Raw genomic sequence first — 25,076 nt, forward strand, 5'->3', positions numbered from 1 at the left:
CGGCCGTCACTGGGCAGCAAACTGCGGGACCGCCCCAGGCGGCAAAACAGCTAGCTACACCATTGTAGCCAGATATATACAGCATTGACACCACAGGCTTTATTTAAACCTTTTCCTGTACCTAAACACATTGCCCTACAGACGATAAACCTTTGAAAATATTGTGCAGAATGTGATTAAACTTGCAGACAAAGGTGGGTGATTATTGTACCATATATGTCCAAATATGAACTTCAAAATGAAAATTGTCTTTTACTTTAACACTGCTCTAAACTACTGAAGAATCCTCTTACAAACATAGTCTATTATTAGATCATCTACTGCTAATATACATCATTAGTAATATGACTTTCTCAACAAACCTTACAACCACATACTAGTGACTTGTACACTACCAAAGGTCTACAGAGCTCAGTCTCCCCACCTCAGGTAGCCTTATAGTTGTGGGTTGGTTGGTGATTTTTGACTATTCTCAACTATGAGATGGCTGAGGAGAATTCATCAGCAATGCTACTTATACATCTAAAAGTATAAAAACCCTCATTACTCCTTTTCTGAAGATTGTCCACAGGTACTGCTTGCAAGAAACTATTGCTCTGAGATTGATGCATAATAGCTTGAACCAGCAAACACTAAAGGTCCTAAATTATTGAATACTCAACAAATACCTACATTCTAAGAACATACATCTAGACTAGCATCATACCCAACAGTTCCAGCGTAAAATAAAAAATTACTTTGGTGGCACTGCTTTCTTGGTTCAAGCTGCTAAATTTTTAATGGTTAAGAGCTTCTTATTCCCAGATAACATCAATAAGATTCATCCTCAAAGATGAGTTAATACAAATAAGGGTTGCTCTAACTACTGGCAGATGCCCATGCACTATATGTCTAAGATCATGGAAGAAGACCTCAGCACTTATCACTGGACAAACCTCTTGCCAAAAGTCTTTTTTTAACAGAACATAACTGAAATCTCAGGACTATCCAACAGGACAAAATACTGAACATAGTATTTTCACACTATGAAACTGAGAAGTATAGTTATTAGTTTATATCAATGAGGTCAATTCAACACTTTTGGCGGCCAAAGCTATTGTCTCAGATGACAGAATATAGAATACCTAATTTATGCAATGATCATTAATTGTTTAAGACCATGTATGAAAAAGACCTCTTTCCTCTTCTAACGCAAGTCTGTCCCTATCAACATCTCCTTGCTTGCACTACTCTTATGATGGTTGCTTCTAACTGCCAATTCCTCGCCAATGCAAATATTCCCGGGCTGGGGCTCGTAATTCAAAAAGCAGTGCTCCGGTGAGCCTGTTGGTGGCGCTGTGCAACTCTGTGTCGACTGTAACCCGCTCCAGGAGTGATGAGCGGGGCTGCATATAAGCACCACCTATGCACGCTGAAGCAAGTTCTTTTCTTTACCCACCTTCAGATGTGCTTTTAAAGTTTTGCTCCTCTTTTTCTTGCTTAATGGAACATATTTCTTCTGCTCTAAATTCTTGCAGTGTGCAAGGGAACATGTCACCTCCTAAGATTATATGGTTTAAACCTTGTAGGGATGGTTGCACAGATCCTCACAAGGTGTGCATCTGGTGTTTAAGTTCAGTGCACGACTTCAAAGCTTGTGATAACTGCGCCCCTATGAATCTGCAAGCCATCAGAGAATGCGAAACAAATATCTAAGTAGCAAAACACTGCAAGTCTTCATGCAGGTCCTGTTCCTGCTCCAAATCAAGAGTGAGCGCCCTCTCCCGAAGTCACCCCATGGCAGCTCTTCTTCATGGTCAAAGTCTTTGGGTAAGTTGAAGAAACGCAAGAAGTCCAATCAGGATTTTCATTCTCTGGAGAATGTGCCTAGGCATCACCATGCCACTAGGTCTCGCTCCTGGTGCAACGAAGAGCCGATTCAGACTTTGGTCCGGTACATCCTAAGTTTCCAGATCTGTTGGCAATGTTGCAGCATGTCTTTAGAGAGGCTATGCTGTGCATCTTTGGCATGCTTCCAGCTCCATCTGGTGTGCCTTTAGGCCCCAAGGATACACAGGGGCCTGCAGTCAGATTACTGCAGGCAGATCGGTCCTCTGCGCAATCTGTGCCTCTTGAACCCCTTCGTGCCGACTTGGGGTCAGGTGTCAAAATGTGTGCTGGCTCTTTAGATGTCGACTCAAGCCCAAACACCAAGGATGTGTATCCATAACCTATCATGGTATCCGACTCTGAGCCAAATTCTTCTCAACCTCCACTGAGACCTCACCACAAGCATTTGGTTAGAAGCCAGGTCAGCCACTTTCAAGGGTGGCAGAGCATCACATCCAACAGGTGGGTTTTTCAAATTATCCAACGGGGCTACATCCTGTCATTCCTTTTCAATCCGTAGCACATGCCACCTACATCAGAGTAGCTTTTGGAAGACTGTCATTCTATTTTATGCCAGGAGATGCAGGCTTTTCTGGCCAAAGGACGCCTAGAGAGGGTATCGGCCTCAGAAGTGGGGACTGGATGTTATTCCCACTACCTCTTGTTTTAAAAAAAAAAAAGGACAGGGGCCTTTTGTCCTATTTTGGATCTTCCATCATCAATATCTTCCAGAGAAAGAAGCTGGTCAACTCCTGCCTCTATAATCCTACTCCTGTCTCTCTGGGTGTCCCCCAGAGCTCAATTCTCTCGCCCTCTCTCCTCAACCTCTTCATGGAACCCTTTGCTATAATTTTAAAACAAGCTGGGATCAACTATCACCTTTACGCTGATGACACGCAACTCTACTACAAAATCAAATCACACAGCGACACCCATCTCCAAAACACACTGAGCAAGATTCAATCCTGGTTTTACTCCAACCATCTAAAGTTGATCCCCAACAAAATGGAAATCATTCTATTCTCCCTCCAAAAGTAACCACCTCCTGATCCAAGGCTGGATCTCTGACCTCAAAGCCCTAAACTGTCTGCTCACTCTACCCAACACGGCTAAATCCTTAAGTTTCACCCTGGACAAAGATATGTCACTGAAAGACCATATCAATAACTCAGTCAAAGGAGCACTTTACACACTTAAACACCTCCAACAAATCTAACCCTTCATCCGTTGTGACGACTTCAAATGGGTAATTCAATCGCTAGTCCTCTCTAAACTCGGCTACTGTAACGCTATATTCCCCGGAGCCCCTAAAACTCACCTCTGCAAATGGAATGATCATATCACGCCTGCCCTCAAGTCCCTTAACTGGCTCCTCATCGAAGGAAGATGCATATTCAAGACAGCCTGCATACCCACAAAGCACTTCACTTTCAATCCCCGGACTACTTAAACAATAAAATCACAAGAGACCGATGAGAAGCTCCAATGCTCTTCTTCTCGTTCCCTCGTTACTAAAAAAAGAAATCTACCCAGACTCGCTCCTTCTCAGGAAATGCACCTAGCATCTGGAACACCCTACCGAGGGACCTTCGTTGCAACCCCTCCTACCCTGGCTTCAAAAGAGACCTGAAAAGCCATCTCCTCAATAAATACTGGAGCCCATGAATCCTCCTGAACCTGATTTCATTTGGGCTCCTGTGTTTTAGGTCATCCCTCTGCTGATCTGCTGGTTTTTCTTTTCCCTATGTTCTCCTTATTGTTCACAATTGCCTTGCTCTCCATGGTCCCTCATTTACTTTTGTTCTAACCACATTTTTGTACATTTCTGTACATGGTTCTGTTAATGCTGGCTCTAGCCTAACCAGCACTTTATGTCCCCTAATTTTGTTAACTGTTTTGACCCCATTTCTGTAACTCCATCCCTCATGCCCCTACAAATGTTTCTTTGTATATTTAATTGTGTGTTTCTCTGTCACACTCCCCTTATTTTTAACTGCATGTAACCTTTGACCCTAAGATTTTTGCCTTGCTCCGAATTCAGTGTTTGATGTCTCACGTCCCTTATTGTATTTTGTATGAATCCATAGTCCAATTGATATTTGCCTTGCTCTTGCTTCTGTAAAGCGCTCTGATACCTCTGGGTCTAGCCAGCGCTATATAAAACCTTTAAAATAGATAAATAAATAAAAAATGCTGGCCCGGGTTCTATCTGCCATATTTCTTGGAGATTGGATGGTGACATTGGACCTACAAATTTCACATCCCTGCCCTGCAGGCCCACAGGCGATACTTGCAGTTCAAGGTGGGCCACGAGCACCCAAAATTTCGTGAGCCTGAAAGGGAGCACAGCAGTACCCCTCTGGCGTTCACAAAGGTGATGGTGGTGGTCGCTGCCCAGCAGCAAAGGTCAATGGTACTAGTCTTCTTCACTTCGACGACTGGCTGTCGAAGGCAAGCTCTCGATAGTCCATCTCAACTACTTCCAGACGCCGGCAAACCTTCTGACATCACTGGGGTTCTCAAAGAACCTACGGAAGTCATCCCTGACTCTTTCTCAGGGATTTTCTTTTATCCCAGACATCCAGAATATGGTGTACTTTCTGCTTTCCCTGCAGACCAACTAGTCCAGGACGTTTGGGCTATGATCCTGGTGTTTCAGCCTCTGTCCTGGGTCTCAATGAGGATGGCTCTGAGGCTTCTTGGCCTACTAATCTCCTGCACCTTCCTCACCGAGCATGCCAGATGGCACATGTGAGACCAGCAGCGAACATGAAGTCCCAGCAGGCTCTGCTTCGAGATAACTTTTCATATTCCACCCAGATGTCTGCGGTGACTGCAAAAGATCTGCAGTGGTGGCTGGTGAACCGCAGTTGGACCAGCGGTAGACCCCTCTCCCTACCCCACCTATAATTGACAGTAGGGACAGATGTGTCACTACTGGGTTGAGATCAGAGGACTCTAGTCTCCATATTAGTTTTTGGGAGTTACGGGTGATGGATATTCCTCCTTACTAAGATCTGCTATGCAGTCACTATGAAGTAGCCTCCAGAACATCTGAGGACTCATTCCACCAGAGCTAAGATTGCTACCAATCCCTTGGACCATTTAGTCCCTAGCCATAGATATTGGCAAGGCAGCTGTTGGGAATAAGTGCACACATTCAGGAAGCACTATTGCTGTGACAGGTCCACGGAAATGGGCATTTTGCCCGGTCAGTCCTGAAGGAGTTTTTAGCTTTTAGCCTGAGCCCATCCTTAAACCCACTACCTTGGGAGGTACATCTTTGGTAGCTATTCACAATGTGAGAAATCTGCTGTTGGAAGTATCCATCCGAAAAACAAGTTTCTTACCTTCGGTAATTCCCCATGATGGATTCTCTATCTGGCTGCAGAGTCCTCACCTCTCCGTTCTGTGGAATGGTCTCCTTTTCCTTCCAAAAAGTCCCAAATTAGGAATTTGCACACTGGTCCTTCCAATTCGCGGATGGTCTCCAGCATGTGGGGGTATGGACAAGCTTACGAAAGAAACTGATTTCTTGCATGGGTGGTACTAATATGAAGCTTTGCACACCAATTCCTGTGCAGGACCCCAGGTTTTTGAGTTTCTGGATCCAGCCTGGTGCCTGGCAATATTCACAAGGTGAGGAATCTGCGGTTAGAAAGAGTATCGGCTGTAAAGAGCATTACCAAAGGTAAATACTTTGTTCTTCTTAATCGCCATTTGCTACAGCACGAGTCCTGCTTTTCAGCCCATCTATGCACCTCCTTCTGGAACATAACAATCTCCAAATTTCCTTCTGAACCGTTAGTGGACTTGGTTCAGCATTTGCACAGACATACATCCCCTGCCAGCAACGACTTCTCAACTGCTCTAATGTAAATATTAAATTCATTTAGAATTCTAACCCATCCTCCTAATTTCTAGTGTAATCAATCTAAAAAAATTAATTCAATCTCAAAGAATCTTAGATGTAATGCATGACATGGTTCATCTTGAGAACAAAAAAGGACTTGATACTACATAAAAGTCTCCAATAAAATCATCTCAACTTGAGAAGACAACACTAAAACCTACTAACCTCAGTCTATAAGAATCCTGTCCTAATGCATAAATGGTTTTCATCTCAAGAGTACAAGAGGAAAACGTAATTAATGAATTAAACAATCGACTGACCACTAACCCTAGATTCCTGGATTACATGCTCCCTCACCGAAAAACACTTCCGCATCTCGTCAACGGTAGTATGCACTCTATAATTGCAATTCCAGTACAATACAGTGATGTGTACAGTATGATGTGTCTTGCAGACCCATACTATGCATTCTTCCTACTCCAAGCTAGGTTTAAGAAACTCGAGAGTAGCATTATTCCTGCTCTCATATGATTCAAAATATAAGTACACGATGGGCTCATGTGTTATGCCTAAGTGTGTAAATACGCACATCACTTGTTTTGGGGCTGGGGGGCACCGATTCCTTCAGTAAGCATGTAAACGTATTTGAAAAGTCACAGGAACACGTACGTATAGTGATACTCCGTTCTAACTGGATTCCTGAGTACTTCTCATTCCAATCTGCCTAGGCTACTCTGACCCCGCTCAGGCATACTTTAGCCACACCCATCCATTTATCTGGCCAATCACATTCCCACTGTGGGCACTGGCAGCAGGAACTGTCCACACAATGTATTATGCCACTCTCCTGATTACTATCACTATGGGGACCCTACAGGTATTCCACCCACTTTGTGGCACGTGTAACATTGCAAGTAAGGCTGCCAACAGGACGCATGGAATGAGTCCTCTAGTAACAGCAAGTATGCCCGTGGCCTGGCCCCAAAACCTTCCAAAACATACTCTATGGAAGGGGACCCACTGCCCTCCCCACCCCCCCACATCTGTCATTCGCAAACGTACTCTTTCTCTCCCCATTTTTTCCATCTTTGCAACACTCATCCATAACACCAGCTAATAAAACACACACTGCACTGATGTAACAAGTGGGAGAGCTATGAGCATATTCAAGCAGAACACATGGTTCTGTTATTAATGTAATTATTAAGTAGGTTGACATTCTCACATCTTTGCCTCCTTTCGCCCACTTACTCCTTCTATCTTTGCCCTCTTTTCCCCTAAATGTTTTCCCTCACTCAATACTAATTTTGCTTCATATTAATGGATTACAGGTTTTCAAGCACTGCCAGTGTTTCACACTCGAACCTTTGACTCACTGATCGTGTCACGGGTTCTATTTGCTGCTTTTTGGCAACTTTGGGTTTCTACCTGCTGATTTTCATTCCTGTGTTAACTTTTCAGAAGCTGGTGATTTTATTGGCGAAATCTATGTAGTATCAAGCCCCCCCCGTATATGGTGTAATGTGCATGACCACAGCACCTCTTTTCAGAAGCTGACAATTGGTGTTTGTTTGTTTTCTATATCAATCTGGGACTTTAAGTCACCACCCTATTCACTGACCCAGCACTTGGTGAGCATTTGTTAGAGTCGCCATCCTGGTTGTGTTTTGCCCGATTCAGTCTTCAGCCTCTGGTCTTGAATCTAGTATTTGCATGTTTGGGTGTTCTAGAACAGTAACCTTTTCAATCTGCAGTTGCTGGTTATTGACCATGTGTTTAGTCTTTTTTAAGTTTCGCCTTAAAGATAAGTCAACGTGTCTGGTTGAGAAATACGTATTATTAACTTACAGTGGGCTTAGAGCCTACCCATTGCTTACCATGTGTTGGCTTTATTGGCCTCTGTCTCTCATTTGGCTGCTTTTTAGGTCTCGCCTGAGACAGCACATGCACTGTTACTTGCAAGATATGTTGTTAACTTAGAGGGAGCTTGGAGCCTGCCCACTACCTACCATTTTTTAGCTTCATCAGTACTCTCATTTCCTTGCTTTCCATTGGTCAACGGCTATCGGTTTCACTTTCTGCTTGGTCTGTACCCTTGGACTTAGTTGATCTTTAAAAGCTCAAGGGCAGTGATTCTTACCTTTATACTTCTGGGGACCCCCGTTTAATCATTACTGGAACTCGGGGACCCCCACTAAATCATCATTGGAATCAGGGCATCCCCTCATTACTAAAATCCAGAGACCCCAGCCTAAGCATTTCTCATTTTTTGAACCGCAAAACAATACACAAAAAATACAGACACATGAAATCATCAACCAATACACAAATTATTAAATATTGTATTTAATAAAAAATATTACACACTCTAAACTAATGGAAAGAATGGCCCTTTTAAAAAAATTAATTGAGGTCACTCATCACGCATGCAATATAATATTCTGTTTGATGCACTTGCGCTGCTACAACAAAACCATCTGAGGATACTATTTTGATTTTTAGCATCCAATTTCAAATTCCTTCACATTTACACAACGTTTAAAAATTTTCTGTTCTACATTTTACTTCTTTATCTATATACACTTTATTAATCTGTTAATATTATTTAATCTCCCAAGTAATTGCGGACCCCTGGAGTAGGCTTTGCGGACCCCTGGAGTAGGCTTTGCGGACCCCTGGAGTAGGCTTTGCGGACCCCCCCAGTGGTCCCTGGACCACAGGTTATAAACCACTGCTCCAGGGCAGAACTGCAGCAATGAACCTATTCAATGTATAAATACACTTTGTTCGTTTTCCAAATGTAATCTTTACTGCAACGTGTTGCTTTAAGATTCCTCTGGATGACACTGTACCCACTGAATTTTTTAATGTTTAAAGGCATTTCCTTTTTTTCAACATACAATTTAAGTTTTTTATTAAAGCAGTTCATGCGACTGCATGGTTTCCTCAGCTTTGCCTCTTCTCTAAGTTAACACTGTAGCCGAGGACTTGTTAAATGTTTAAAAGCTCAAGGATAATACTGCAGTGATGGACATATTCAATGTTTAAATACACTTTGCTCGTTTTCTGAATGCTATCTTTAGCACAACATTGCATATCATACCATGCAATGGCAGACCATACCATACTATGCTGTACAATGACGGACCACACTATACCTTGACAGACCATACAATAACAGGCCATACCATACTATACCATACGATGACAAAGCCATACCATAATATACAATGACAGGCCAGCAACCTATTGACTTTGCCAGGGCTTGTTATTTGTGTGGGCTTACCTTCCTCTTCTGTGTTTGCCCTTCCTTTAAAGCAAAGCCTCTATATTTGTGTCCTTCCACTGCTTACGTTCCATGAACTAGTTTCTTCTTTTTGGTTAAGCACTGCATGAGAGTCCCCTCTAGCCCTATAACATGCGTTGTTTCTCTCTCTATCCCTGGCCCACTCCATGTTAGGCTTGCACTCTTGCGCTTCTCCCCCTATATTGTCTTGCCCATATGCTTCTCCCTTGAGTGCTACTCTAAATATAATTTATGAATAATTAGCCAATTGGGTGTAGATTTTAGATTTTTTATTATTAACTCCAGCTGGAAATATTTTTATATGTCTTTAGGACACAATATTTATGTTGGTTGATATTCTGGTTCCCTTCACCTTGGTCTTTAACATGAGGAGGTATTTTTCAGCAACAAGGAGGCTGTTAGCTCGGCTGATGGAGGACCACCTCTCCATACTATGTCAAGATGTGCAGGCTCGTTTGGCCAAAGGAGCCATTGAGAGGATACCAACATCAGAAGTAGGGCATGGCTGCTATTCATGCTATTTTCTAGTGCAGCACCAGCTGGGAATTTAGATTCCACTACAGAGCCAGCATATGCCATTGCACATATTTTACCAGCAGGATGCGGGTGGCCATGAGACTGTGCAGTTTCGGAGTCAGTCTCACCGCAATCCAGGACTAAGGTCAAAACATCGGGATCATAGCCTGACTGTCCTGGACTCTCCACTCTGGAGGGAAGGCACAGAATTGCACTTGTTTCAGAGACCCATTGTGACCCGTTTTGTGAAAGGTCTTCAACACGTTTCCTTCCAAACTTTTTGGTCTGAGCCAGTTTGCAGGCCTACCCCTGAGGAGGTATTGCTTTAGTCTCTATTCTAAGGTAAGCAATCTGCAGCTTGAAGTCTATCAGATAAACAAGTTACTTACCTTCAGTAACGCCATATCTAGTAGAGACTATCTAGCGGTTGATTCCTTACTGGCCCTCCCATCCTCCCCATTCTGCAAACTGGCTTATCCACTGGTAGGAATATATAATCTGCATACTGGTGAAAGACCTTCTGACGTGGCTCTGTGTTTCTGGTTCGGAAATAGTCACAAACTGAAGTCAACGTGCTAGGGGTGGTGCCTATATAGGAACCTCACATGTCACATCCGACCAGGACGGCACCCAGACAAAGCAGTTCGACGCCACCTTCCGGCATGCAGAGGTATTGCTCAATATTTTTCTGTATCCAGTCTGACTCCTGGGTAATATTCTAAAGTAAGGAATCTGCAGCCAGATAGCCTCTCTATACAAATTAAACTGTATTGGTTTACTCCATACAAATTAAACTGTATTGGTTTACATCTGCTATTGACAGGTTTAGCTGTCTCTCTAGAGTATTGCATTACAAAAAATTATTGAATAAAAATCAAATGCATACATCTATTCATACATATAGGGGATTTGTGTTTGCCCTTATCGCGTTTTGCATCATCACACTTTTCTTCTGCCCACAACAGTGTAGGACAGTGTGTCACTGGCTTTTCACTGTGAGTGATTGAATTTTGCTGGTGCACAATTGCACATCTTCCTAAAAGAAAGTTGTCCACTTTAATGCCGGGGTAATGGCTCAGTATTGCATTTAATTTATTTTACATTTACTATATTTGTGTGCTTTGCCAGAGTTTACTAATCGGCAGCACCACATGGCACTGCATATTGGCATTCTAATGAGCTGGTTTCTGTGTTTCTACAAGTGGTGAATCTGGACCCATGGTGTGACTGCAGACTGCAAAAATAAAAGTCCTACAAAAACAATACCTCGAACCCAATATGAACCAGTGACCTGAAGCCCAAATTTACATGGCTGTCCTAAACGCACCCAAACTCTTGTTACCAGCAGAGTCGCAGGAGGAGAGGGAGTAGCAATAATTAGGATAACTGTTCAAAACACCTCCAAATATGTCTAGTGTGTCTGTTAATCGTGACCGGAAAGCCTGCCACCATCACTGCAGAGATGTGGGAGGGCTCTTGATTCCAAGGTATGGGCCTGCATTTCTATCTAGCGACTGGCAGTTTTCCAAGTTGGATCTAGGTGGACCGAAAATAAGCAGCTATCTTTAATTGTGATACATTGCTTTTCTCTAACCAGCGTCAAATGTTTTCCATTGAGAAGATCATCTTGGGGAAAATGGCAATGGTACATGGTCTGGCACGTACCATTAGGTGAGATAGATGGTATCCAGAGTGCTCGAAGAGTGGACAGATTTGTGACTGCATTTGCAGGGCCCATTGTGCCAGAAGAGCATAGATAACTTGGCCAAGGGATCAGATTGTTTTAAATGCTATCCTTTAGCTCCCACAGGAATTCCAACAGTTCGTAGGTTGCAGTGTCCGACCCTGTTTTTCAAGTCTGCACTTGCAACATAGGGCATTCAGCTCTTTTTCATTCTTCCTTTGGTTTTCCTGGGAAAAGGATTCAAGGACTTTTATACAGGACGTGTCTTTCCAAGAGTTGATAGAGGTGAAGCACTTCAGCTTTCCTAGTCGGTGTCTCAATTTGAGAGGCCTTTTCAGCTTGATGTTTCCTGGAGTGCAGCTTACAGCAGTGGACCTTCAAGTTTGTCCTCCGGAGTCGAGCACCCAGAGTAGACAAAGAGTGGCCATGGGGGTCTGTGTAGGTGATCTGGCTCGTTTTTAACCCCTTCACGTCATTGTTCTGGCAAGCATCTGCTCAAAGAAAGCAGGTTCAGCTGCATGGTGGTTGGTCAGTTAGCGGGCCTCCCCCAGAATCAATGCTGTGGGTCACGCTAAAGGGAGCCATAATGGAGGCATCCCCAGGACACGACTTGCACTTTTTATTCCTGAGTTGATTGCCAAGGACTAGTCTTTTCCCAATTATTTGCACTTTCTTAGAAAAATCAAATGTCACCCGGTCTGAATTTCAGATCATGTTCTTCTTTAGAACTTGAACGTGGGAATAGAATCCAAGGGCAGCAGTAATGGGCATTTCATTGTGCGCTAATGCAAGAAGAAACCTTTATTTGTAAACTCAAGCTTTCATAAGAGAATTTCTAGAAACGATTGTTCATTCAGCAGAATAACATGTAAAATTGGGTGCTATGACAGCATACATTTGGGGCTTTAATTTACAGTACAGAATTGCACACAGGGATAAAGCGCTATAGAGAAATAACTATCTGGATGGACTTGAGAAAAAACACATTGGAGCAATACATCTTAAGGACTCCAAACATCAAACCACATGGGGTAACCTACTGCATTCTCAGTCTTGGATTCATTCACTTTATCAAAAAGCTGCAGCTTTGCAGCTTCTGTCCTCTAGATGCTTTAGGATAACAAGCACTGCATAAGCTACTAGGTCTCACCAATGCAAGAACTATTGGCTTTGCCAGTGTGTTTTAACTATGTTGTACACCAGTGTGGCTGCTGTTCAACATGGTATTAGTTTGTGGCATAAAGGAGAACGGCACCGAGTGGAGTAGCGTAGAATGCAGTGGCGTAGTAGTGCAGAGAAGCCTGAAGTGCAGTGGCGTAGAGTAGACTAGAGTAACATAGAGTGAAGTGGTGCAGAGTAGAGTTGCATAGAGTGCAGTATTGTAGAGTGCAGTGGCATAGAGTAGATTGGCTTAAAGTGCATTGGCGTAGAGTGGGGTGATGAAAGTAAAGTGGCATTGACTACAGTGGAGTAGAGTGCATTGACTTACAGCGCAGGGATGTAGAATACAGTGGCGTTTCTTGATCTCATTTTTATGCCCAGATTATAAAATATATGCTTGCCTAGTACTCCTGAGACCAGAGAAAATAATACAGCTAGTGAACCCATGGCCACATTGATTTATCCCTGGCAAATATTCTACAGGACACATTAATATTGCAGTGCCACTAACTGACTGAGCAGAACAACACCCAGTGTCATTTATATCACTTGATGCCAAGAAGACATTTGACTAGGTGACCAGAGCTTTTTCTGGAAAACTGTGTACTGGTTCGGTTTTCCGATGGCCATTATTAAGTGTATACAATCCATGTACCGCGCCCCAAATCTAGTAGTAACTATTAATTACCACTCTTCTGCTCCCATTAACATATCCCATGGCACCTAGCATGTGTGCTATTTGTCCTCGGGCATCTATGCAATATATTTGGAAGCTTTTCAAATGCTTTTGATGAGTTGTAAGAAATTTCTCCCATTGTTTTTCCCTGAGCTGAAATGTAAGTATTGCCTTAGTCAGACAATGTGCGGATTACTACTCCTTAATCCTAGTTCCATCATGTCAATGGTAGAAGACATTGCTGCTTCCTTCAGCGAGGTCTCAGGTTGAAAATGAAAGACAAAACCCAGATTTTAAATATAGGTCAGTCTCCCTCATGTATACGTTATATATTCCCCAAACTGAAATATTTTGTAAAATGGTTAGCAACTAAATGTGAGTCTGAGATCAACCAATTATACACCTATTTTGAAAGAAACAAGTTGACTTGAACGGGAGTAGCTCCATCTTAGGATGTACAATCCTGTACTGTACCTATGCTGCGCTATGCTAATTTATCGTCTGAAAAGTCTTTAAAAAAACTTAAAGCATTGTTCTCATCATTTATACTGGGACACAAAAGGCCTAGACTACTTCCTTTGGGAAAGAAAGGATTGAAACTTGTTCTACTATTGGGCAGCCTTAGGAAATAAGCCCAACCAGTGCAAGACGAATGTACACACTTTTCATTCATGGAAGTGTATTTTGATATGCTCCTCCCCTAGCCCCAATTCATATTCGTAATTACATGGTAATGTTAAGATCAGGAACACATTAACCACCATCTGGTGAGATGTCTGCAAATACATACACTTTATGAAATTACAAGGCTATCAACCATTATGGAATAACACCTTATTGCCTGAGAGTTTTAAAGGTGTCTAATACCTCAACATTGGCTCACTCAAGTTTGAAATTCCCAACTAAATGTACTTCCAGGGCCATCAAAATAATTTTGTGATTCAGTTAAGGAATTTGGCATTTGATATCGAGAATTTGATAAATACTTACAAATTAGTGAAAGCCTCAGATAGGACAGCACCTCAGCTAGCTCCTGGTTCCTTGCTTATCTGTTCTTTGCTTCTAAATTGTACTAAAGAAATAAATACGTACCTTGTGTCACGTGGTTATTGATGTGCTGCCTCAGTGGGTCACCAAATGATCAGATGGGTTTGGAAAAAAGATAACGCGGCAGATATTTAACCAATCTCAGTCTGTGATCTATTGAGTAACATTAATAGCCAAACATAGATGCCAACACTCTCCATGATCCTTTATATTAAGTGTCATAGATGTCCGGCTCAGGTCTCCGATTGAGCATAAATGTTTGCACGCTGCCACACGATCAGAATTTACTGAGCCTTTATTATGGTTAACATTTTTGTGGCTGCTAGCCATACAGTAATCAGACACCAACCGAAATATGATGGAGGTTACACCCAGACTTAAACCCATCTTAGCTTTTCAAAGTATCACGATTGCCTGTTTTCATTGGAAAGACTCTGAAGACACAGATATTAATGACTGGATGCAAGAAGTCCTCGACATATTTTCAAATGATGGATGTTTATAATAAGAGATATAAGTAAATTGCGGATCATTTAACAAAACATATTTAGTACCAAGGTGAGGATGATTACCTATCATTTTCTGAAATGATCAACAAGTGGCATTTGTAGTTAACTGAGATGAGACTTCTCCGCAAATTGCAATATTATTTCGTTCCAGGGTACTATATATGTTACTGAATTTGCTACTCCAATAAAAAGTATTTAAAAAATCTTTAAAGAGTGAACACAATCATACGTTAAGATTGCAGCACAGTGTCCCGGAATGTTTTCCAAGTACAGAGGTAATGCCAAAGAAACCGCTCATGTTAAAACAACACACAGAATGATGGTGGCTATGCTTTCATCTTCGCACATCTTAAGCCACACCCAAATTAGGGAAGTCAAAATATACAGCAAACAAAATTTTGAATTGGTGCTGTCCCTTTATGTAGACCCTGGCACCCGGGGTGTGATAGCCAAAACCAGGGAAACCCTGTCTGGGATACAAATATCAAAAGAAAATACTAAAGCACACACAAATCATGAAATGCATCCAATAAAATATTGCTTGTGATTTATTCTTTCCACAGTTTTTCGCCCTTCGGAGGCTTACTAAGGCCCCATGCCCTAATTTTTGTCACTTGCATCAAGCGGGTTGCTAGCACACAGGTCTTTTTCCGTGAGGCGCTTTCTGCCAATGTGCTGATTACTATTACTTCTGCTTGCTAATATCTTTTCAGACGTGAAAAAGTGTCTATGACAAAACACTTGTCGGATGCCTATCTGTATAGGACATTTCGTCCTGATCAAGGAATGTGAATAACTATGAAAAGAATAAATCACATGCAACACAACTTCAACTTTGCTAAATAATTTTTTTCATTGAATGCATTTCATGCTTTTGGACTGTGTGTGCTTTATTTTCTTTTGATAAACAGCTCATGTACTACAATGCCCAACAAGATTAATTAGAGACACTGGCAAGCTTTTAACTAGCCTGTTGCGTGTGTCCTTCTTCTCTGTTTATGACACAATTGCTGAGTGACAGCAGCTGCAGGTCTTTTGGAAGGGCGGCGTGGGGTACTGCATTGCACCAAACATTTTCCAACCTCAAGTAGCAGAAATTTATTATTGATTGATTCTTTGTTCCTTGAATTTGGTGTAAGCAGGGTTTGCAGAATACAATGACTTTGACACTCTGCTTTTCTTTGTCTCTGTGTCGTATCTCCCTCCTTCCACTTCACCATACCCCTCTATGCTCCATTCATCTCGTCTTCTATGATCTTTAAATGTTTTTCCGTGGAGACCTAGCTATTTGGCTGATGCCCTGTGGAGCTACCTGATAGCTATTGAGGAGATGGGCTGTGGACTTCCCCCTCGGCCGTCACCTACCCAGCCGCACATTGGGCAGACTTTCCATCGTCTCTCCGCTTTATCTCCCTCCCCGTTACCCTTTTACATTACCCCTTACCCTTCTACACACCATGAACCAACTGATGTAACTTGTAACTGATGTATCTTCTGTAACAATGTGTAACTTGTAACCTATGTAACTTTCCTCATGTAAAGCACTCTGATACCTACGGGTCTAGCCAGCGCTATATAAAACTCAAGTATTAAGAGTTCTGTAGCAGCTGAAAATGGAACGGTTTCTCCGAACAAGGCAAAACCTCACTGTAAATCTAATTACTTTGAGAGGCCACACACTTCCTTTCTTTGTCCATAGGAGGACAAGCGATGGCAATGCCAATAGGTCAGGCTTATGAATGCATTGTCAAACCAGACCTAAAAGTCAATCTACGTTGATGACTGCCTTCTTTCTGTCTGTGCTGATGCCACAAAAAAAACCCCATAAATTATCCAGTTATATTAGAACTTTAACAGCATTGCAATGGCATGTATGTGTCCCTGAAAGTTTAAGCCCAGGCAGCTTGATTAATAAACAAAATGATCACAGCTGTATGGGAGGCAAGCACTTTCTTGTGGAAGCACATAACTTCTTCTCAATCAAAACATGTACTCCTGGCACCCAACATTTGGACGGAGCCAAAGACCCTCTTCTGGTGATTCTCACATAATTGTCTGACGGCACTGTCAAGCCAAACCATAAAACTCTATTAAATGTGGTTGTACATACTTGGTTCTAGAGAAAATATGTTCAAGTCCTTGTAATGTAATTTTTCAGTTTAGCATTGAAGGATGTGTTTCTATAGTACCTCTAACCCTTGGTCATGTTTTATTTTTTTTCTTCTCCTCCTAAGAAATCTGTACTTCTTTAATATTCACTAAAATAAGGTTAATTGTGTAGCAAATCAGTAAAACAATTCAATCTTAATCGGTTATTCTGATTTGAAAAAGAAACTAGCACTTAATCGCTGTGCATGTCGGACGACTTCTCAGTGGATTGAAGAGGCATGTCTACTTTCCGTATTATAAGAGACAGTGGTCCCTACCAAACAAGTATCGGGCAATGTTACACGGAACTACATTACGACCTGTGTTGGTATTATCGAAATGGAAACCAATGTGTTTACTAGACGAACAATCATAAATAGGGATAGCAAACTATAAACAAAGTATACTACTAGCTAAACAGGCCACCATGGTAGTGGCCTTGAAGCCCATTTTCTAGATGGAATAAAGCAATAATAGGTTGACAGGTAGCTGGTTACATCAGGTTGGCCACTACAGCTCATGTGAGCAATTGTACTGCTTACTTTGTTTACTCCAGTATTGTAACTTTCATAGATTCAAATGTTTGAATCATTACGCGTCTTCGATATGGGAGTCCCCTGTACCATACAATAGCACTGCAATGTTAAAGATGGAGCATGAAGGCCCTTCAATTTTGCAATCTATCAGTCTATTTAAACAAGCATTGGCATAGCCAATAGGTCTCGCCTTTGGGACCTTATAAGTGTTTAGCCATGCAACAGTTGCATAAGTAAACACTTATAAGGTCCCAAAAGCAAGACCTATTGGCTATGCCAATGCTTGTTTTAACTGCTGCAATCTATTGAAGCCTCACGGAGAACATCAAAGCGGCCGTGACAGTAATCATGATCAAACATCAAAGTGGCCGCCCGAAAGTGAAAGTAATTGCGGTAAAGCGCGACACGCTCGCCCGCGCACATGCACTGTAGCTCTAGGCTGGCCTGGTAGCACTTTTTGGAGCCCTCACAAAATGTCTCGCAAGACCAGCGCATGTGCTGGGTCAGGCGAGACCTAAAAAGAGACCAAACTTAGATTTCAGCCAATCAGCTCCTTTGCCTTTCTAGAACACTCCTGAGAGAAGCTCCAGTCCCTCAGATGATTTTCTACTGCAGTATTTCCTACTTGGATTCTTTCAGTGAATATTTTCCAATTTCTCCAGTATTGGATCTTTCATAGATTCACATGCTTGAATCATCCCCCTCGTCAAAGTGGGAGTCCCACAGTATATTTTACAAAGCAGTAAATGATAGAATGCAGTGAAAAAAAACAATGCCATAGCCCAGGGTGACGTATATGGTGTTTAGCTTCCCCGTGCTCAAGGAGAGAGCAGGCCTGTCTGGAAATGTGTGTGTACTGAAAGAAATGTGTACTAGAAGTACCTATGATTCAAGTACAAATGTCAATACTTGATAATACTTAGTGTGTTTAATAGACAGGACAACTTTACTTTCCTGTTAACTTGCATTGGTGTAAAATGCATTTGGAAAAAACAAAACTATTAACGATTCTAATAAAATTAATCCGCCATCTTCCGCTTACTTTGGGACTGTTGGAACGTGGGGATCCAGTGAAATATGGAGGTCATCTCCCTCGGCATGCCATCAATTAAGCACTACGTTTACAGCTTTAGGCATGTTACTTACAAATCATCGACATCATGTGTTTAAGTCTCATTAGTTTAACTGAAGCCAACAGACCCTTCAACGTTAAATGCATTAAAGTGCTTGGTGCGCGGCTCCCCTGGCTAGGTTTGACGGCTCCCCAGGGAGCCATGGCGCACAGTTTGGGAACCACCGCCATAGCCTATCCATATCCTTTTGACAAACTACCAAACTTAGACTATAACAAGTCAGGCGACAGCACTCTGTAGAACACTCCCAAGAGAGGCAGAATCCTCAAGATTTTCTACAGCACTACGTGTGAGAGGGAGTCACCCTGAGCTCTGCTCAGTTTTTTCCATTTTATCTTCAACTTTGTACATCTATAATTCTGTTGATACCATGTTGGATTCTTCTAAAAAGGGACTCTTCAAGTCATGTGGATCTTGTGGTAAGAAGAGGCTCCACAATGAGGACCCTCAAAAAGACTGTATACATTGTTTATATACACACCATAAGGTGAAGGACTGTAAAATGTGTAGAACCTTTTTCGACAAACACCCTCAAGGACAGAGAGGGAAAATTATTAATATGGTTGCAGAGACTTAAATCTAAATCTGATGTTGTCTCTGAGTAGGTAGACACTGCGTGTTCTCACCCCTCTCATGAAAAATCTAGAAAAAGGGAAAGATCGCAAGAGTCGTCTGAAAGTCATAAAGCTTTTAAAAAGATGCATCAAGAGTCTTTCAAAAGCTCCTCACAAAAGGAAAGCATTCAGTCTCTTCTGAGGCAAAATCTAACACTTCATCTCCATCATTTGTTGTGAATTTTAAATCAAAAAAATCTTCCTCAGACTCTTCACTTGTAAAAGTAGAGCTTGCTTGAAAAATCTCGTTGATGGCGCCAATACAGTCAAAACAATCATAGAAACCTATGTGTTAAAAATCACTAACAACTCCTCCACCGTCGACAAGTAACTCGCTGATAAGAGCTTCACCGACAATGAAGTCTTCACCGTCGGCGGTCAACTCACCGTCGACCACTACCACCTCGATGTTGACCAACACATTGACGTCAGTCTTTTCCTCCATTACAGCTGTCTCACCGTCGTTGGCAGTGTCACGGATGGCGGCGTCGGCGAAACATTTGTGGACCGCTCCACTGACAAAATCTAAAAGGCCAACCACATTGCTCCTCATGACAAATTTTCCACCTTCGACGGCACCGTTGATGAGACATTTTCTTCACGATCCCACTGTTGAAAGAAGATGAGCTAGTATCGGCCTATTATGGACATGAACCCATGGTAGAGCTTCTGGTGGCTTTGGTGCAAGACTTACAAGCTTTGTTGCGGGACTACCATCAACGTTTCCCTGCACCTGCTGAAGCAATACCTCCGCCTCCTCCTATACCAGCTCCTACATCACCACCTTCTGTGCCTCTTCCTTTGCCAGACATGACTTCGGCTTCAAGCTTGTCCCCACCACCTGCACAGGATCAATCTTCCTCTGATGATGACTGGGAGGAAAGAGAGCTTCCAGACCTTCGCCTGGCTACCGACGAGTGGGATGATTATCTTATTCCCACGCCATTCCCTCCAGCTCCTCAACCAGCAGATTCACCACCGAAGGATATAGGTGGTTTTCACTCTTTAATGGAAAAATCAGCTACCAGATTTCAGCTTCCAATGACAGTCAAACAGTCTGACTGTTTTCTCTATGAATTTAAAGAGCAGTCAAGTAAGACGGTAAGGGCAATCCCTCAGGTTCATTATATATGGGAGGAGGGTATAAAAATAATAAAACACCTACTACTATAACTGCAGTCCTCCCCAAGATTGGCAAGAAATATAACACTCCCAAAGGCTCTCCAGCCTGAATAATAAGGCATCCATGATATAACCCAAGCAGCTCAGCGTAGGTCAAAGAATCCTTTAGCGTCTATTACCATACCTCCTGATAAAGAAGGCAGGAGCTTTGGTAAAAGATTTTCCACCATTTCAAGCACTTCAGTGCGTGCTACAAACTCTTTAGCAATTCTAGCACGATATGACCCCCGAAATGTGGTCCGATCACGCACCTTATCTGGATCTTCTGCCCGAGGACAAAAAGCAGGAAGCACAAAAAACTATTAGTGGAAGGAGAACGATCCACTTCTGAAATAATTGATTGCGCAATGGACATGGCCTCCCTTGGTTTCTGACAGCTTGCTGGCACAGCTGTTCTTAGACGCAAGGGCTGATACCTTACAAACCATCAACGAGGGCATAGAAACAGCGAGGTCCTTAGGAATGCTTCAGTACAAGAAAAAAAACAACTTTCAGAGGAGCCCGCGGATAAGGAACCTATTTCTTTCGTGGCGGATAACAAAGATACTAATTGTTCCAACCCTATCAGTCCCCATCTACCAACAACATCAAACATATTGTGCACTCCTCCAGCTGCATATTCCTGACAAAAGCCTAGACAAAAGCAACCAGCACAGTCAAGAGACACTGTCAGAAAACAGTGTCAGTTCTCTGATGCCTGCTACAACCCCCTCTAGTCTTCCACCTGTGACGGCACGCATTTCTCACTATTATCAGCAATGGCAGACCATTACAATGGACCGATGGGTCCTAGATCTAATCAAGTATTGCCTTACTCTGGAGTTCATCACAGCGCCACCCACTTATCCACCACAAAAATCGACTCAATCCCATCTCCACCTGCTCAGGAAGGAGGCTCTTGCCATGCTGTTCAAGGGTGCCATATAAAAAGTTCCCCGCCCGCAAAAAGGAATCTGATTTTACTCCTGTTTTTTCAGTTTAGTGAATGGTGTCCCATTCTGGATCTCAGGAAACTCAACAAGTACCTCCAAAGAAAGTCTTTCCATATGGTTACTGTCCGACATCTTACAATTACGCAATCACGGACATTATAGGGCCAGCCTAGACTTATAAGACGCGTACTTTCACGTCCGTATCCGCCCCAAAACTGGAAGTTCCTCCGTTTAACGGTAGCCAGGTGCTCACTGCTTCAGTCCGATCTCCGATCAGCTTCCCCAGTTTTCACCAAATGTCTCGCTCCTTATAGCAGCACATTCAGACAAAGAGGCCTACAAATGTTTCCGTATCTCGACGATTGGCTTGTGAAAGCGACGTCTTCTCAACAGGCATCCAAAACCACATTGACCTGTCTAAGGCTGTTTCACTCCCTAGGCCTCATAATAAATTAACAAAAGTCTCTTTGTTCACCCTAACAGAGGATAACCTTTCTAGGGGCAACTCTGGATACCTTGCAAGACAAGGCATTCTTTTCCACAGAGACATAATATCGTTAGCTCACAATCTATGCAAAAGAATGTTAGTTTCTGTCAGTCTCCTCAATTCTTTACTCAGCATGATTTCTTCTGCAATTCTTCTAGTGCCCTGTGCCCACCTCAGAAGACTTGGACAAACAATTGCTCGAAGGCACCGGCTCATCCGATGATCTAATTCAGATCACACTAGCCATAAGAAAAGCACTTTCCTGGTGGCAAAACTCTGAGATTCTCTCATCCGAGCTAATGTTTCTTTATCCAATTCCAGATTTCTTCATCACTACGGACACCTCTCTGCAAGGTTGGGTATGTCACTTGAAAGTATGCACATCAATTTCATGGAATTTAGAGCAATTTCTCTAGTGCTTTATTCCTTCCTGCCAAGGATACAGCAATCCTTCATCCTCATGCTCACAAACAACACCGCCTGCATGCACTACCTCAACAAGCAGGAGGGTACAAAGTCTCACATTTTGTCTTTGGACGCCTAAAGAGTATGAAAATGGACTCTACTATACCATATATACCATATATCCATAAAAGTGTAACATCTACCAGGGGTCAGCAACAATCTAGCAGTCACCTTGAGCAGAACCAGCCAAGCCTGTCATGTGTGGGTGCTCAATTGACTAATTTTTGACTGTATATTCCAGCAGTGGGCCAAACCAAACTTAGATCTTTTCGCCTCCAAAGACAATTGAGAATGCCAGTTCTTCACAAGCTGGGAACCGCAGAGCGCGTCATGTGTGAATGCATTTTCGATAAGAAGGTCAAAGATCTATACTTGCACTTTCCTCCCATACCCTGTCATTCCCAAGCTCCTGATGAAGATGAAGAGGGAGCCATGCCGCCTGATACCAATTGCTCCACGCTGGCCCCATCAACATTGGTTCACGGAGCTACTTCTGCTCTCAAATCTGAACCCCTGCACCTTCCAGTAACAAGGACACTCCTAACCATGAATAAGTGCCAAGTCCTCCATCCAGACCTCGCCTCTCTTCAATTCAATGTATGGCTCCTGAATTAATCAAATTCAAAGATTTAGACATCCCTCAGGACTGCAGGGAAATATTATCCAAAGCAAGAGCTGAATCCACTAACAAACCATAGAAATTAAAGTGGAAACGCTTCTGTTTATGGTTTCTATAAAACAATGTCCATCCTCTTGAATATTCTCCAGAACAAATTCTGCCCTACCTTCTCTCCTTTGCTCGATCAGGGTTGGTACATAACATCTGTCAAAGTTCACCTGCTGTTTGTAGATACAGACGCTCTTCGCACTCCTTTTCACTTTGTTCTACAAGAATGATCAAACAATTCATGAAGCGATTATTCTGAGCTTTTCCCCCCACTTCAAGCTCCTCCTCCAGAATGGTATCTTAATGTGGTTCTTTTACAGCTTATGAGGCCACCGTTTGAACCTATCCACAAAACTAATCTCAAATTCCTCACTTGGAAAGTCTTTTTTCTATTAGCTCTCACTTACGCTAGGAGAGATAGCGAAATTCAAGCCTTTACAACAAAAGAATCCTGTCTGCATTTTACGGACGACTATGTTCTTCTCAGGACCAATCCAAAATTTATTATCAAGGTTCCCTCTCAATTCCACATAAATGTACCTGTTGTACTGCGTATCTTCTACTCTATTTAAGAAATCACTCCACATTTTATTTGCAATTAATTAACAAATTCAGAAGACTGACCAGATGTTGGTATCTATATGGCACATCTAAACAAGGTACTTCAGTCACAAAGGCAACTATTGCAAGATGGATTGCTGGCAGACCGCTCAAGGGTGAAGGCTAAAGTGCATGCCACAAGAGCAGTATCAACCTCTTCTGCTCTATGTGCTGGTGTCCTACTTGAAAAGATCTACTGTGCTGCAACGTGGAAAAATGCCCCCACTTTAACGCAGCACTACTGCCTTGATTTGGCTAATCGCAGTGACAGGCAGTTGTGCGTCATCTCTTCCAATAAGGCATATATCTATTCTTAGAGGTGTTTTTTTTTTCTTCCTTCTTTTATGAGTTATCTTATAACATGTTATATAATCTTTACTCTTTTTCTATATATCTATATATATTTATATATACATGTAGTTATTATTTCTTTTTATATTCTGCAATTGCATATATTTATTATCTTGTTACCCTCCATCCGCAAAGGGTACTCCCATTCCTACAATGTTAAACTAAGATAACTGCTTACTATTCTGATTCAAGCATGTGAATCTATGAAAGATTCAATACTGGAGAAGAAAATGAGTTACTTACCTGTAACTACAGTTCTCTATTATTGGTATCTTTCATAGATTCACATGCGACTCACCCTTCTCCCCTGAGAGGCTTTCCTTATTTAGTCATCTTACTATAACCACACTTGTGCTTGAACATCTGAGGGATTCTGCCTCCTTTGGGAATGTCCTACAGAATGCTGGTACCTGATTGGTTATAGTCCAAGTTTGGTCCATTTTACAAAGGGATATGGATTGGCTATGGAATAGATTTCTTTCATTGCATTCTAGCCTATAGTTATATACTTACTGTCTTATAAAATATACTGTTGGACTCCCACTTTGACACGGATGATTGAAGCATGTGACTCTAGAAAGATACCATTACTGGGAACTGTAGTTACAGGTAAGTATCTAATTTTCGTCTTGGTGCTGATGAAGTATTTACCTTTGGCCCACAATGCTTTCCTCCAGATAATCTGACTTCGTCTTCATTTAAAACATCATGTCAGACAAGGAGAAGAAAAGTTTCTTCGGGTCTGCAGTACCTGCTGTAAAAAGAGCCTTCACTCTAAAGACCTTCACCAAGACAGCGTTTATTGCCTCTACCCAGATTATTCTGACAAGGACTGTAAGGTATGTCATACCTTTTCAACCAAAACACTGAAGGATAGAGAAGGAAGGATGCTAATTTGGCTGCAAAAGCTGAAGACCAGAAAAGAGGCAGTTTCTGACTCTGATGGTGAGGACTCCTCTTCATCCTCCAAAAGATCTCATAAGAGGGAGAGATCATCTCAATCCTGATCCTCCTCTGAGCAGCCTAGAAAAGCCTTAAAAAAGACCTCTCATGGGTCTTATTAGGGCCGCAGCCCTTCAGAATCTCCTCACAAATAGAAGTCTTCTTCCAAAAAGGAGAACCAAGAACCTTTTGCCTCCTAAAAAAAGGCTAAAAGGTCCTTCGAACCACCTACACTACCTCCTAAAGTCAATCACTCATTCAAGAAGCCTTCCTCAGCTCCACCCTCCAACAGATCGTCAACAAGTATCCCACAACTAGAACATAGTCTTTGGCACTGTCAATGATGAAAGTGCATACGGCAGCATCATAGACCGCCACAACAGATACTTTCACTCAG

At 42.3% G+C, this 25,076-nt stretch overlaps 1 protein-coding gene across 1 annotated transcript in view; it reads left to right on the plus strand.

Annotated features, from left to right (window-relative positions):
- The window catches only part of RNF43 (ring finger protein 43), a 385,455-nt gene that overhangs the window by 214,591 nt on the left and 145,788 nt on the right, over positions 1-25,076 (plus strand). The gene's annotated exons all lie outside the window — the stretch shown is intronic.

This window comes from Triturus cristatus, chromosome 3_2 (assembly GCF_964204655.1).
Source record: "Triturus cristatus chromosome 3_2, aTriCri1.1, whole genome shotgun sequence".
Lineage (NCBI taxonomy): Eukaryota > Metazoa > Chordata > Amphibia > Caudata > Salamandridae > Triturus > Triturus cristatus.